Source organism: Miniopterus schreibersii, assembly GCF_964146895.1.
Source record: "Miniopterus schreibersii genome assembly, chromosome: X".
Taxonomy (NCBI): domain Eukaryota; kingdom Metazoa; phylum Chordata; class Mammalia; order Chiroptera; family Miniopteridae; genus Miniopterus; species Miniopterus schreibersii.
In genome coordinates, this window is record NC_138104.1 from 31,462,498 (window position 1) to 31,477,960 (window position 15,463).

Genomic DNA, 15,463 nt, shown 5'->3' on the forward strand with positions numbered 1-15,463 from the left:
AATATCAATGACCTAAATTCCCACCTCAAGGAGCTAAAAATATAAGAATGCAAATCGAAAGTATGTCAAAGGAAGACAATAAACATGAGAGCAGGAGTCAACATAACAGATAATACAGAAAATTAATAAAGCCAAAAGCTGGTTCGATGAAAACATCAACAAAATTGACAAAACCCTAGCTAGGATGATTAGGAGAAAAAGAGAGAAAATGTAAATCATGATCAGGAATGGAAAAGAGGTTAGCAAAGCATGTCCTAGAGACATTAATAAGATAATTTAAAGAATAGTTTGCAGAACTTTATTTTAACAATTTCGATAACTTACTTTAAATGGACAAATTCTTGAATATATACAGCTTACCAAATTTGACAACATAAAACAGATATTTTTCAGAACATAGAGAATAAGGAATCTCCTGCCAAATGGTTTTATAAAGGCAGAATTACTTTGATGTCAAAACCTGACAAAACCAATATCTGCCATGAAAGTAGATGCAAAAATTCTTAATAAAATATTAATATACCAAATCCAACCAAAAGGTAACACAATAACTAAGTTTGTTTTATCCCAGGAATGCAGGGTTATTTTAACATTAAAAAATAAATCAATATAATCCCCCACATTAACAATAAAGGAGAAAAGGACATGTGATTGTTTCAATAGATGTAGAAAACCATTCATTATTAAAAATAAAAGGAAACAAACTCACCAAAAACTAAGAATAGAAAAAAGTTCCTCGATTTAATTAATGGCAGCTATTAAGTGTGTGTGGGGGGAACTAAAGAAAATACTTAATGTTGAAAAATTAAGCACTTTCAGCTAAGTGTTACACTGGTAGTCCTAGCTATTGCAGTAAAGCAGAAAAAGAAATAGAAGACATTAAGATTAGAAAGAAATAATTGAAATGGTCTCTATTTCCAGATGACATGATTATTTTATGTAGAAAATCCTACAGAATTTACAAAACAATTAATAGAACCAGCAAATGAACCTAGCAAGGTCACAGGATACAAAGCAACTATCCAAAACTCAATTATATTTTTATATATTGGCAAATGAGAGAAAAATAATATTTTAAAAATTATTTGATAATAGCCCTTCTCCTAAAATATAAAAAATGTAGGAAAAAACTTAAAGGAAAAAAAAAACAAACCATGAAAGATCTCCTCACTGAAAACTACAAAACATTGCCGACAGAAACTAAAGACATAACAGGAGAAAGCCACGGTCATAGACTAGAAAAGTCAAGGTTGTTAAGGTATCAATTTCCATAAATTAATCTGTAGATTCAACACAATCCAAATCAAAATTCCAAGAGGGATTTTTTGTGTAGAAATCTCCAAGTTGATTCCAAATGGATATGGAAATATAAGTGACCTAGAATTGCCAAATCCACTTGTTTCTAATCTTCACCAAGGACATGCTGAGAGAGAGGAAGGGAGAGAGAGAAGCGTCAGGGGCTGCCTCCCACGCCTGCCACCCCGGGATCCAGCCCCAGGCCCAGCCGCGGGCCCGACCAGGGATCCAACTGGCAACTCCCCAGCGAGCCACTCAGGCCAGGCGCCAAAGCAGTTTTTAGAAAGAACAATTTTTTATTTTTATTTATTTATTTTTTAAATATATCTTTATTGATTTCAGAGAGAGGAAAGGAGAGGGAGAGAGAGAGACAGAAACATCAATGATGAGAGAGTCATGGATCGAGCCCGCAACCCGGGCCTGTGCCCTGACCGGGAATCGAACCCCGATCGCCTGGATCCCAGGTCGACGCTCAACCGCTGAGCCCCGCCCGGCCAGGCGAGAAAGAACAATTCTTTAAAACCTGCCTGATTTCAACACATCGAGTGTGATATGGAGGAAAGGATAGACGTATGTATTGATCAAAGAGCAAATAATAGTCCAGAAATAAGCCCAAATACATTTTTTAACAAAAATGGCAAGGCAATTCAGCAGAGAAAGAAAGGCCTTCTCAACAAATAGCATTGAACTTGGATATCTGTATGGGGGAAAAATAATGTTGACCCTCACCTCAACCCATATTCACAAATTCACTCAAAATGTATCATAGCGCTCAATATAAAAACTAAAAGTGTAAAGTTTTAGAAAGAAACATACGAGAAAATTTGTATGACTTTGGGGTAGGCACATTTTTTTTGACAAGTCACAGAAAACAATAACCGTAAAAGAAAAAAATGTATCAAATTAGACTTTATCAAACTTAAAAAAACTTTTGCTGTTCAAAGGACACCTTTAAGAGCATAAAAATAAAAGTCACAAACTGGGAGAAAATATCTTGCAGTACTTTCCTCTGGCAAAGGACTTGTATTCAGATTATATAAAGAGTTCCTACAACTCAATAATAAAATGACCCCCTGAAAAAGATTAAAAATGAACAAAATATATGAACTGACACTTCAGAAAAGAAAATACACAAATGGGCTAATAAGCACACATTAGTCATCAGGGAAATGCAAATTAAAGCCATAGTGTTATACCAATTAGGAACATGAAAAACTACTAAGACTAAAACATCCCAAGTTTTGGTGAGGGCATGGAGCAACTGCCATTTTAGTACATTATTGGAGGGAATGTAAAATAGTTCATTATTTTGGAAAACAGCTGGACAGATTCTTAAAAATATACACATACACCTATTATAAACCTCGGCCATTTCACTCCTAAGTACTTACCCAAGAAAAATGAAAGCATATACATACAAAAGCCTGCGCATAAATGTTAATAGCAGCTTTATTTATACTAGTCCCAAATGTGAAACAACCCAAATGTCCTTCGACATGTCAATAAACAAAAAGTGGTATGTTCAGACAATTAAATACCACTCGGCAATAAAAAGGAATGAGCTATTAATACACACGACCAAATGAATGAGTCAGAAAATAATGATACTGAATGAAAGAATCTAGCCCAAAAAGTACATACTGCATTTTTCCATTTATAGGAAACTATAGGAAATACAGCTGATCTGGAGGGACAGGAGGAAGGTCACTGGTCGCCCGGGACGGACAGAATGGGGGGTGATTGCAAAGGGGCCTGAGCAATCTTTTGGCCGTGATGAAAATGGTAATGTTCCCATGGGTGTATATAACTGTCAAAACTCATCAAATTGTGCAGTTTTAATAGATACGGTTTATTGTGTGTAAATTATGATTTAATACAGTTGATTAAGAAAACACAGAATATGCCCTGGCCCGTTTGGCTCAGTGGTTAGAGCGTCAGCCTGCAGACTGAAGGGTCCCGGGTTCAATTCCTGCCAAGGGCACGTACCTTGGTGGCAGGCTCGATCTGCGGCCTGGGTCAGGGCATGTTCCCCCCACACATACTCTCTCTCTCTCAATCTCTCTCTCTCTCTCTCCCTTCCACTTCATCTGAAAAGCAGTGGAAAAAAAATATCCTCAGATGAGAGCCTTTGTATGTATAACAGTGTCTCCAGTCAAAATTCTATTATTGGATATTTGGGGGAATGCTTTCAGTGAAAATAGTGTCAAATAGTGTCAGATTCAAATAAAAGTCTAAACATTATATGACTGCCATCCAGGGATTCACCAGAAAGAACTGTAAGGCCAAGAGCCAGATATGCCACCAGAGACCCGAATGGAGTGAGAAAACCGTGTTCTGGCCGAGGTGGTGACTGCCAAGGGAAAAGCAAAGCCTCCGTCTCTCCGGCATCGATGAAGAACATTCTGACAAGTCCTTCAGTCTGCCACCTGCGGGCCTCGGGTGTAGAATAGCTTCGAAAGGTTGTTTGTTGGGTAGTTAACGCAGTCCTGGGGATGCTTGGGTGGCAAATACGGTGCTTGACAATAGTCCACGAAACAAATTGCCCTGGAAGAATTTATGGAAGATTCCTGAGACTGTGGTCCTGAAGGAGTCCTATTTGGAGGCAGAGAGCTAACATCCCACTTTCTATAAACCTTGAGATTCAACCAAACCCCATAGCTCTGTCCCTGCTGCCACCTAAAGTCCCCCTTAAAGGCTCTTCACTATTTGAGACGAATTGGCCAGGTCTTTGGGAAAGGAAGGCTATAAATCCAAGGCATTGCTGTTTGTCGTTCCCTGGGGAAAGGCAGATCTATTTACTCTTTTCTGGCACTTGTGGAAGCCTTAGTTACCTAGAAATTATTTGGTTATATCACAGAGGGACAAAGGGATGGAAGGAAGTAATGCTTCAAAGGTTCATTTCTGGTGGCAAACTGAGGCAACGGTGAACGTCTTGCATTTTGTTCACTCTCGACCCCCTTTCTCCTCTTTGGCCCTGGATAAGGCACCTGATACTTTTTAAACCTTCCTCCTTTTTCCCATTAAAGCAGTTCAAAAGGTAGCTCCCCCAGTTCCCAATGCCATTTCGTTTTTAAATAGCACTCAACATAGACAGATAAATCCCCATTTAAGTACGTGGGAGTATTTGCTAGGCCATAACACCCGTCCTTACTTGAGTATTTATTGGGATACACACTCACCCTTCATTGCAACATCATATTGAGGACAGAAAATGACCTGGGTGAAAAACTTTCCTGATTTTACTATTTTTGGTTTATGTAGAGATGTTGCCTAAAGTCATGGCAATGCAAATATTCAAGACAGAGCCACCTAATATCGTGTAATCAGATGAAATTCCCAACGTCTAAATGTTTGGATTTGGAGTAACCCGAAGTTACCTAAATGTCGATACTATTTCTTTAAGTGCTCCAGTTCAAGTGTTGTTTTCAAGTAATCAAGTGTTCAACTTTTAAAAATAAAGAACAATTTTCTCAAGGAATGATGACCGCCCTCGCACTGAATCTCCACTCCACTATTTGCTATTATATTATATTATATTATATTACAACAACGCTAGTATTTAGCTTTCTAATTAGTGTTGGCGATAATCAATAGTAACCAAACACTTGAAGCTCTTGTGGAGTTTTAGAATTTGATTAAAATAGAGAATTTGCATATTTTTTGTTTCCACTTAGATACAGAAGCACGAGAGGGTTTTAAAAATAAAGTCTAACGGTGTTAACAAAAACCCTTTTGGTTTTGCTGCTGATATTCTCAGTCTACCCTCGCAGAATGTCAACTGTTAAACATATTCCGTCCCCGCACTGGCACAGTACTAAGAAATTGACTTTACCATCTGGCTTTCGAGCATTTTTATCAGGTCTTTTTAATTAGGTTCAAATCGGTGATCTTTACCTTTCCCTGCTCCTACCTTTTTCAGTGCCATTAAGACTGAACTCATTTCCAGGCTACAGCAGTGTGTTCAAGTGGAACTTAAATTGAATAGTATTTTCCCCCAGGTTTTCGCACCTTACATATGCTAGCAAAAGTCATGTCATGCTTGCCCAGTAGTGCATATAATTCAATTTTTGTTTTATTAAGATATGAAGATGACCATTACATTCAAAAGCTGGGCAGCCTTAAGAGACCTAAGTGAAAAATGGGACCATAGTTAGAGAAATTAAAGATCTGCGCGAGGTAACGGAAAGGAAACGAAGAGCAGTGAAATTTTGCTCTTGAACTGAACCTGCCGAAACAATGTGCACCGCAGAAATATTAAAACATTTTCAAGTTAAGCCTAGTGTTGCACTCTCTTACGAAAATACTTCCACAGGGTTTGTGAGAAGATGAAAAACGGGTCCAATTTGGTTATTTCAAATCTCTCCTGTTAATTTAAAGTGATCTCAATTCAATAAATGTCTAACCTCTGCAACAGAAAGCTGGGCAGGTAATGAGAGCTCATTTTTCCCTCTGTCTGCGGCAGCAGAGCTGACGGGAGGTTGTATTACAGTTAATCTGAATTTTTTTTTTTCTTTTCTTGAAGAGGGAGTGTAGAGCAGTCATTCCAATATAGTAAGCTTACTGCCAGTGTAATATTCAAATAAAATTGATTTCCAGGGGAGCAGAGTGGTTTTTTGCAGAGGAGGGCAGAACAAAGCCTTGCGGGATGACTACTCCGTTGTATTTCTAAGAAGCACCGAAAGCATTAAAGACCAGCATTCATTCTTTGCTTGAACAAGCGCCCCTCCCCCCGACGGCTGCATTGAGATGGGCTCAGTAAACTCAAACAGAATCAAAATGACTAGCTCTTTCTGATTCATTAAGACAGTCCTGGGAAGGGTGGGTCCCAGATGGCTTGGGGCCCTGCCCGCCAACCTGCCATCTAGGCAGCCTGGACAGAAACCGAGCGGAGCACACCCTCCACTCCCATGCAGCCCGGCGTGCAGAAATCGAGCAATTTGTAATGTTAACTTCAAGAGGATCATTCTGGATTTCAAAGATGCAGAGCCTCAAGGGTTGGCACCCACCGTGATTTCCTATGCTGCGCTGAGGCCTGGACCAAAAAAAGGCCTGGACCAAAAAAAGGCCTGGACCAAAAAAAGGCCTGGACCAAAAAAAGGCCTGGCCCACAGGGCCCACCATCCCCGAATTCCACGCACCTTTTTTTTCCTGAGTGGTTGCAGGAAACGCCATCTGAACCTTCAGGGCTGAATCCCCATCCTCTGTAGAATATCCCACCCACTCCCCAGCCCAACAGATACCAGTTTGGGGAACCTGTGTGGTGCAACACCCGTTCACATTGACTTTGGGAGTTTGGGGGTGAAGGCATCCACAGGCCGATTAAAATAGCACAAAGGGAGAAATCCTCTAGCCTAAGAAAATACTTTTTCCCTGAGTTTTGCTCGCCAGAGTATAACTGCCCATGGTTTCTGGATATTCTGCTCTCTAAGCACTTTATAAATAAATGTATGCTGCCCGAGCTGCATACCTTTCATTTTTTTTCTAGGTGGGGGGCAGGGTGGGTGTCATTTTGGGGTGAGCGTCAACCTGCATTACTCTAACCAATAGCTACAGTCTTTGCGAGCAGTTGAAGTGACCCTGAAATAATTTATACATTTTTAGAATCCTCTCCTAAGGCAGTCGAGCCAACCCCAGATTATTAAATTCATTGAGTTTTTTCCCTTTTACACATTTTCTTACTGCAGTTGTGCTAAACCACTCAGCAAAAACGTAGGCTACCGCAGAACAAGGAGAGACCTGCGGAGCTGCGATAATTACAGGATAATATAGCACTAAAATAAGTCTTCTGAATGTTGAAGTTTAATATCATCTGTTCTTTCCCTCCGCATTCCCAGTGGCACAATTGACTCAGTTTTTCCAGGCACAAATCTTTCATAACCTCTTCGTAACTTTCCGAGCTCTTCTCCTGGCAGGACCAGGTACCGTGACAGGTCCTTCCCTCCACCGAAATAGTCCCTCAGGCTTTAACCCACGAAGCCTTATTTGTCCATCTCTCTCCTACCCCAGCAGTGTTTTTAAGAACCAGTCTTAACCAGAGGGTTAATTTAACAATCTAAGGAAAACATTTGGACAAATTTGCCTTGCCCTGAGCCACAAGTTCAAATTCCTTTAGGGTTTATTTTTATTTTTATTTTTATTTTTATTGTTGACAGTAGTACAGATGTCCCCCTTTTTGCCCCCCTCTAACCAACCCCACCCCTACCCCAGGCTGTCCCCATGCTATTTCCTGTCCATGGGTTATGTTATGCATATATGCACATATGTTCTTTGGTTAATCGCTTCCAGTTGCCTCCCTCCCAACCCCCCCCCCCGCCCCCAACTCCCTACTAAGGTCTGTCATTCTGTCCCATGCATCCATACCTCTGGACCTTTTTTGTTCCTTAGTTTATTTTATTTTATTCATTCGATTTGAAACCGGACAACCACGGGTCCGGGCTGCCTGTCATCACTTGAGCCAATTAAGCAGAGACAGGGTTGAATCGTATATGAACATTTATTTCAATATTACTGGCAAATGGGGAGAGCAGTAATGGTCATCCACGAAAATCTGCTCGGCCACCCCCCCATAATCCAGCTGCTTATGTTGGGTAGAAGGACAAAGATTACACAGGAAAGTAGGAATTACAGGCCTGGGGAAGTAGGCAAGGTATAATGCTCACAGGTTACAAGCAGCGTGGGCCGAGGGGTTGCAAAAGGAGGGCACCTCCGGGACTCCAGGTGGACCCCCTCTGGGATTCCATTGTTTCAGGAACAGGCTGTTAAAAGAAGTATGGGCCCAATTCCACAGTTAACTCCCAAGTCCTGGGGTGTACAATTCTCAGCCAGGTTAGAATATGCTTTCTATAATCAGAACAGAACAATCACAGTTAACAGACCATGATTCATATTTCTTATAACTATAGCTAACAATCAAGGTCGACAGAGCGTGATCAACAGCTCTGCCCCTAACATATTCCACATATATTTGTCTTTCTCTAACTGGCTTATTTCCCTTAGCATAATAGTCTCCAGGTCCATCCATGTTGTCTCAAAGGATAAGAGATCCTTCTTTTTTTTACAGCTGCATTTCTTAGTAGATAAACGTGGTAACACAACGAGTTCAAAGAGGAAAATCTCCAGAAAGGAATATATATTTTCTGAGCCCCTCGAGGTCTGCATCACCAGCCGAAAAACTATGCCTCTGCACAGTATTTCTAGGGTCTGGCTCATAATCAAAGATCTTAATCTTTTGTTTTGAACACTAAATATGACAATACAACCTTAACAAGAAAGGCAACTGCTTCCCCATGAGTTTGCTATTTTTCTCGCTTGGCATAAATTGTTACTCATCCCCGGCGAGCAGGTAATTACAAGGCTTTTGTTTCACAGACCAGCTATGGCCTAATATTTCAGTACAAGTTTCCAAGTAAAGAAGTCACCTTGTGATTTGTAGTTGTGCTAGCCATAAATCTTGGTCATAGGTTAGGAATAGACTAAAAAATGTGTCAGTAATTCATGTTTTGCTACGATATCTCATTTAGCTTTAATATGATAAAGTGTGGCAGCTGGAGCCTGTGCCTAATGGTGGCCTCACAATGAAGCCTTCCTGTGAGGGATGCAAGATTTCAGAGTCCACCATATGAGAAGCTGCTTTACCCATCAAGCAAAGTTGAGTTGCATATGCAGTTTCTGCTTTTTGACATAGCACAGAGGTTGCAGGGATGGCTCTAGGGCGTCTGAGGTTTTTCTAGTTTCAGATTTCAAATGATTAATCATCATAACATTTTTGGATCAATATTAGTAGTTTCATTTTTCAGGCAGTGTGAGAGATAAAATAAGGGAGAGAGAAAGCTTGTGTGTGTGTCTGTGCTCTGTGTGTGTGTGTGTGTGACTTTTCAGTTTATCTGCATTTTGATAACTGGAAGTGGCAGACAGAAAAGCCAGTTCTAATACCAGAAGTATGAGAGATGTGAGAATTTGACATCTAACCTATCTTTATTGGCTTTCCTCTTTTTAAAACCTAATGGATTGCTTCCTGTTGCACAGTGTGCCAAATGCATAAAAATATTTCAAATATCCAGAGGAACTTCATATGCATTGATCAGGGTTTATATATTGATTTGTGGCTATGAGAGACCCATTCTTTCCACTTCTCTTTGTTGTAATGAAAATGGAATGTATACTAATTTGAACTGAAAGAAGATGGCAGGGGGTGCTATACTTTTTTTTTCTTCCATTTCAGTCTCAGAAACTCGGTTACATTAAGTCATACTATTTGTATATGATCACAATAATAGCCCAAGCCAACAATGCTACTCTCTGAAGTCATCCTAAAATCAAAAGGCATGTTTTCAGGATCTTCATTATACATCTGTTCATTGTAGAAGTTTGAGTCTGAATATACACCCAAAAGAAAATATAGATATTTTGAGGTTTATAGGAATTTCACAAGTGCCTCACACACACACACACACACACACACACCTGCACATACATACGCACACACTGTGTACGGCACTCATATGCTCCCTTCATAGGAATGTTTATCAGGTTCAATCCATGGTAAAACAAAGTTACATTGCTTCTGGTTCATAGAAATATATAATCAAAGCAGAATGATGCAAATAGACATAAAGAACATACATAAAAATGGAAAGATGAACCGAACAAGTCCAAAAATGAAATATGTGAAAACTAAATTGTGGTAGATTCTTGGAAGAGGTGAAATTTGTAGAATTTTCTGACTGATAGTAAAGAAACAGCTTGTTGAATTAGGATTAGAATGATATTCCAGATATCTGGTAGATCAAGGCTTAAAAGTTAGAAGTTAGAGACAGATGACTGGCAAAATGGACATTTAATAAATTTGGCCTGTTAGAAGTGGAGGCAACACTTAGGAGAGTAGGAAGACAAATTAAATGAGTGAAAAAGGTATCTAAAGAAGTCAACTGGGAGATCCAAGATGTCGCCAGACTGAGTGGAAGCTACACTGACACTTTCCCAGGACCAAACTGGAATTACAAACTAAAATACAGAAAAACCACTCTAAATAATCAACTGCAACTGAAGATGAGCTGGAGAGCACCCTCACAACCAAGGAAGAAAAGTGGAGACCGCATAGAGACTGGTAGGAAGTGTGGAGGCACAAGAGGGTTGACAAGGCTCCCACAGGCAGCAGCTGAAGCTCCACAGGGATATACCAGCTGTGGGGGTTCCCACTGAGGACTCTGGGGTCTAAACCCCAGGCTGGGCTTCCCAGCCCAAAACACCAGAACTGAGAAAGGTGTCTACATAATGTCTGTCTGTGAAAAGCAGCAGGGTTTCTGTCTGCCAGGGAGAGACAGCTGGAAATGCAGGCACCCTCTTAAAGAGCCAACACACAAAGTTTTGTGTGCAGCCACTCACCTTGGGCTCCAGCAGAAGGAGGGCAGAGTGGACTGGAGCAGTGTGAGGAGATTCCTTGGGGGTTGGCTGGGAGAATAGATCTCAGGGGCCAACCATCTGGACCCCAGTGCTGAGTCATTCCCCCATACTGCAGAGGACATCTTTCCCAGGCAAACATTTACCTTCCAAGAAGTTTTGCCTGGGGGAAGAAGGGGAGCAATAGCCCCACCCTGTGGAGTTTCTACAGCCTGAGGCTCATTAAGAAACTGCATAACAGCTTCTGGGTGCTTTGCTGATTTGCTTCTGGACCCAGGGCTTGGAGAAGCAGACTTTGGTGCACATCTTGGTCCTATCCAAACACACTCAGCTCCAGAAGAGGGAACCAGAATCTGTGGAGTGTGCAAAACTTCAACAGGGTACTCAAGGCCAGTCACAAACAGCATCTGACATTGGCCTGCACCACTGATTGTCCAAAAGACTGGGAGTCCTACCAGATCTACTAATACATAGAAATTGGGAGGCAAAAAACAAGCTCCAAATGAAAGAACAAAAGAATTGTCCAGAAGAAGAGCTAAGTGAAATGGAGATAAGCAATCTATCAGATATAGAGTTCAGAATACTGATTGTAAGGATACTCAACAACATGAGAAAATAAATGGAAACTATGAAGGAAATTAAGAATGAAATATTAGAAATTTTTAAAAAATAGAAAGAATGAACAGCAGATTAGGGAAGCTGAGGATTAGATTAGCAAATTAGAAGACAGGGTAGAAAAAAATCAATCAGAGAACCCAAAAGAAAAAACAATTAAAAAAAAGGAGGACATTTAAGGGAGCTGTGGGATAATATGAAAAGTAACAATATTCACATCACAGGAAGGCCAGAAGAGGTAGAAAGGAAGCAAGGGTTAGAGAACTTGTTTGAAGAAATAATGGCAGAAAACTTCCCCAACCTGGTGAAGAAAAAAGTCACACAAGTTCAGGAGGCACAGAGAGTCCCAAACAAGAAGAAACCACAGAGGCCCACGCCCAGACACAACATAATTAAAATGCCAAAAATTCAAGACAAAGAGAGAATATTAAAGGCAGCAACAGAAAAGCAAGCTGTTACCTACAAAGGCGCTCCCATGAGGCTGTCAACTGATTTCTCATCAGAAACTCTACAGGCCAGAAGGGAATTACATGAAGTATTCAAGGTAATGGAAAACAAAAATCTGAAACCAAGACTGTTCTATCCAGCAAGGCTATCTTTCAAAAGAGATGGTGATATAAAGAGCTTCCCAGACAAAAAAAAAAAGGCTAAGGGAATTTATCACCACCAAACCAGCATTGCAGGAAATGTTAAAGGGACTGCTGTAATTGGAAGTTGAAATAGAGAGAATGAGAAACATAGGCATATAGAATTAAAATGGCAATAGATAATTACCTATGAATAATTACCTTAAATATAAATGGATTAAATGTTCCAATCAAAAGACACAGGGTAGTTGAATGGATAATAAAACAAGACACAAATATATTCTCTCTACAAGAGACCCACCTCAGAACAAAAGACCCGCACAGCTAGGAAAAAACAACAACAAAAAACAACTTCTGGAGGACTTTAAAGGAGAATTGACAGCAATACAGTCATAGTAGGAGACTTTAACACCCCACTAACTTTACTGGCTAGGCCTTCCAGACAAAAAAATGAAGAAGAAAATATTGACTCTAAATGGCACACTAGATCAGGTGGATTTAATTGACATTTACAGAACATTTCACTCCAAAACTGCAGAACAGGCATTCTCCTCAAGTGCACATGGGACATTCTCAAAGATAGACCACATATTAGGACACAAAACAAGTCTCTACAAGTTCAAGAAGACTGAAATCATATCAAGCATCTTATCAGATATTTACACAATGGAATACTATGCAGCTGTAAAAAGGAAGGACCCCTTACCCTTTGAGACAGCATGGTGGGACCTGCAGAGTATTATGCTAAGCAAAATAAGCCAGTCAGAGAAATACAAGTGTCACATGATCTTACTCATATGTGGAATCTAATGAACAAAATAAACCAATGAACAAAATAGATCCAGAGACACAGAAGCATGAAACAGAATGACAAATCTCAGAGAGAAGGTGGGGGTGGGTGGGGAGAGATTAACATAAGAATTTATATGCATATGTGCATAACCCATGGACACAGACAATAGTGTGGTAAAGGCCTGGGGGGAGGGGTACAGGGGTGAGGGAATCAATGAGGGGGAAAGGGGACATTTGTAATACTTTCAACAATAAAGATAAATTTAAAAAAAAGAAAATTGGTCAACCTCTTTGCTTCTGGTTGACCAGCTTCTGCTTCAGGATAAAACCTTAACTATTCCTTATATATTGGCAAATACCCACATTCTTAAAGTTTTATAAATCTGTTTTTTTATTAGAGCAAATAATTTCAGTAGTTTCAACCTTTTTCTGATATGGTTTTTACTAACCTAAATCCTCCTACTATTAACATCTGAGCTTACTTTAGAGGGAGAATGGAAACCAAGGAATTCTGTAGGATAATTCTGAGAATTCTTGGTCTTGAGAAAATACACCTCCAACTCCTAAAATAAAAACTATAAGCCAGAATCTTATTTGGTTTCAATTAATGTGAAAACCGTGTTTAGACCAGAAATCCAGTGGTCAGCTTTTACATCTTTCTGTCTTATTTATCACTGCACTGCTAATGTTATTCATTTTCTAAAATGATGTCATTGGTATAAAGAAGTTTAGTTTGGTTTGGATGTGACCAAAATTAGTAATATGAGAATCAAAATTTTTTCCGTGTTTTGTCTGAAATGTGATCTTGATATATTTGTTAGCATCATGCAAATCCTGAAAGATGCTGTTTATTTTTATAGTTCTGCTTTTATTTTTGCCATTTAAACAAAGAATATATTGACCTTTGTATTTTGATTCAAACTGCTTTCCCTCATTCATTGCGCACCTGTTATGTCCTGGGTACTGCAGTAGGCCTTAGAGATGTAAGAACTCTGGTCCAGGCCACTATCATCTTTCATCTGGACAACTGCAACAGCTTTCTAAGTGGTTTCCCTGCCTTCAGAATGGCTTTCCTCCAATCTTGTCTTTACTCTGCAACCGAAGTCAGCTTTCCAAAACAAAAATGTAATGTGCCACTCACTCTGCTGCTTAAAATGTTTCACATGGCTTCATTTTGGAGGCTCCAAGATAAAGTCTCCATGTACCTTATCTTGGCTTCCATGATCCTGACCATACTGCCCCTTCAATCTGCACCATTCCCAGCTGAGGCTCCAGACATGCTAAATTTCTTTCACTTCCTCGGGTGCTCCATATGGTGTCACTCACTTCAGATAGGTTAGTTCCTTTGCCTGCCCAATAATCCCTCATTAGGTTAGCTCTTGGCCTCCCTTGGATCTGAGCTTAAAAGTCACCTTAGTGTAGTGTCACAGGGTTCACACTGTGAATTGTGCAATGTCCTGTTAGGTTGCCTTGCTTTATGCTTTCATAAGCCTTTAATACATGCCCCAATTGTGAAGTATTAGTCTGCCTGGACTGCCATAAGAAAATACCACAGCCTGGGTGGCTTAAACAATAGGAATGTATTTGTCGCAGTTCTGGAGGCTGGAAAGTCCAAGATCAAGATGCCAGCAAGGTCGGTTTCATTCTGAGGCCTCTTTTCTTAGCTTGTAGGCGGCCACCATTTCTCTGCGTGCTCACATGACTTCATCATTATGTGTGTACTTGGGGAGAGAGAGAGAGCGCTCTGGCGTGTCATCCTTTTCTTATAAGAACCCCAATCCTATCCTATTAGGGCTCTACCCTGTCACCTCATTTAACCCTCATTACCTTATTATAGGCCCCATGTCCCCAAACTGCCACATTGGGCATTAGGGCTTCAACACACAACATTATGGAAGAACACAATTTAGTCCATAGCATGTAACATTTGTTACATTTTTATTGTTAAAACATTTAAGATCTGTTTTGCCTCCTAGACTGTAAGCTCTGACATGGTAAGAACTTAATAAATACTTTTGAATGAGTAAAGAGGAAGAAGGCATGGTCTGTGGCCTCAGAAAGCAATAATTGCAACTCGTTAATGAGGCACGAGTGAAACTTGTTATGATACAGCAGAGCAACTTGATTACGATTGTAAGAACGAATTACCATTGGAAAGAATCAAGGATTTCTTAATTCTGACCTGAATGAGGGTGAAGGCGGGGTGAGCGTCAGAATCAAGGAAGGCTTCACAAAAAAGTTGATATTTGTGCTGAGTTCTACAAGAAGAGGTCTTCCACGTGGCTTTGACTATCGCTATGATTTAGGTTTGCTTCCAAAGAACCAAATCTGTAATGGCATCTTAAATGTGTATTTCCAAAGAGATACCTGGGTTGGGTTGTGTAGGCTACTTCCTTGAGCTTATAGATCCACACTGTGCAGCAGAGTAGCCACTAGCCAAATGTGACTATTGAAATTGAAGTTAATTAAAATGAAATAAAAATCAACTTTCAGTTGCTCGCTCACCCTAGCAACATGTCAAGAGCTCAATAGTTACGTGTGGGTACCATACTGGACAGCACAAACTACAGAACATTTCTGTCATTGCAGAGAGCATGTCACAAACAATGCATTAATTCATCTAATACATTTGTACTGAGCATCTACTATTTGCCTGGTATTGGTCTAGATAGTGGTGTGCACAAAATAAAATACGGCAAGGTTCCTGACTTCACAAAGCTCACGCCAGTGAATTGTCCCTGCTGTTTGTCTGCAAATTCGTTCATGACGAACTG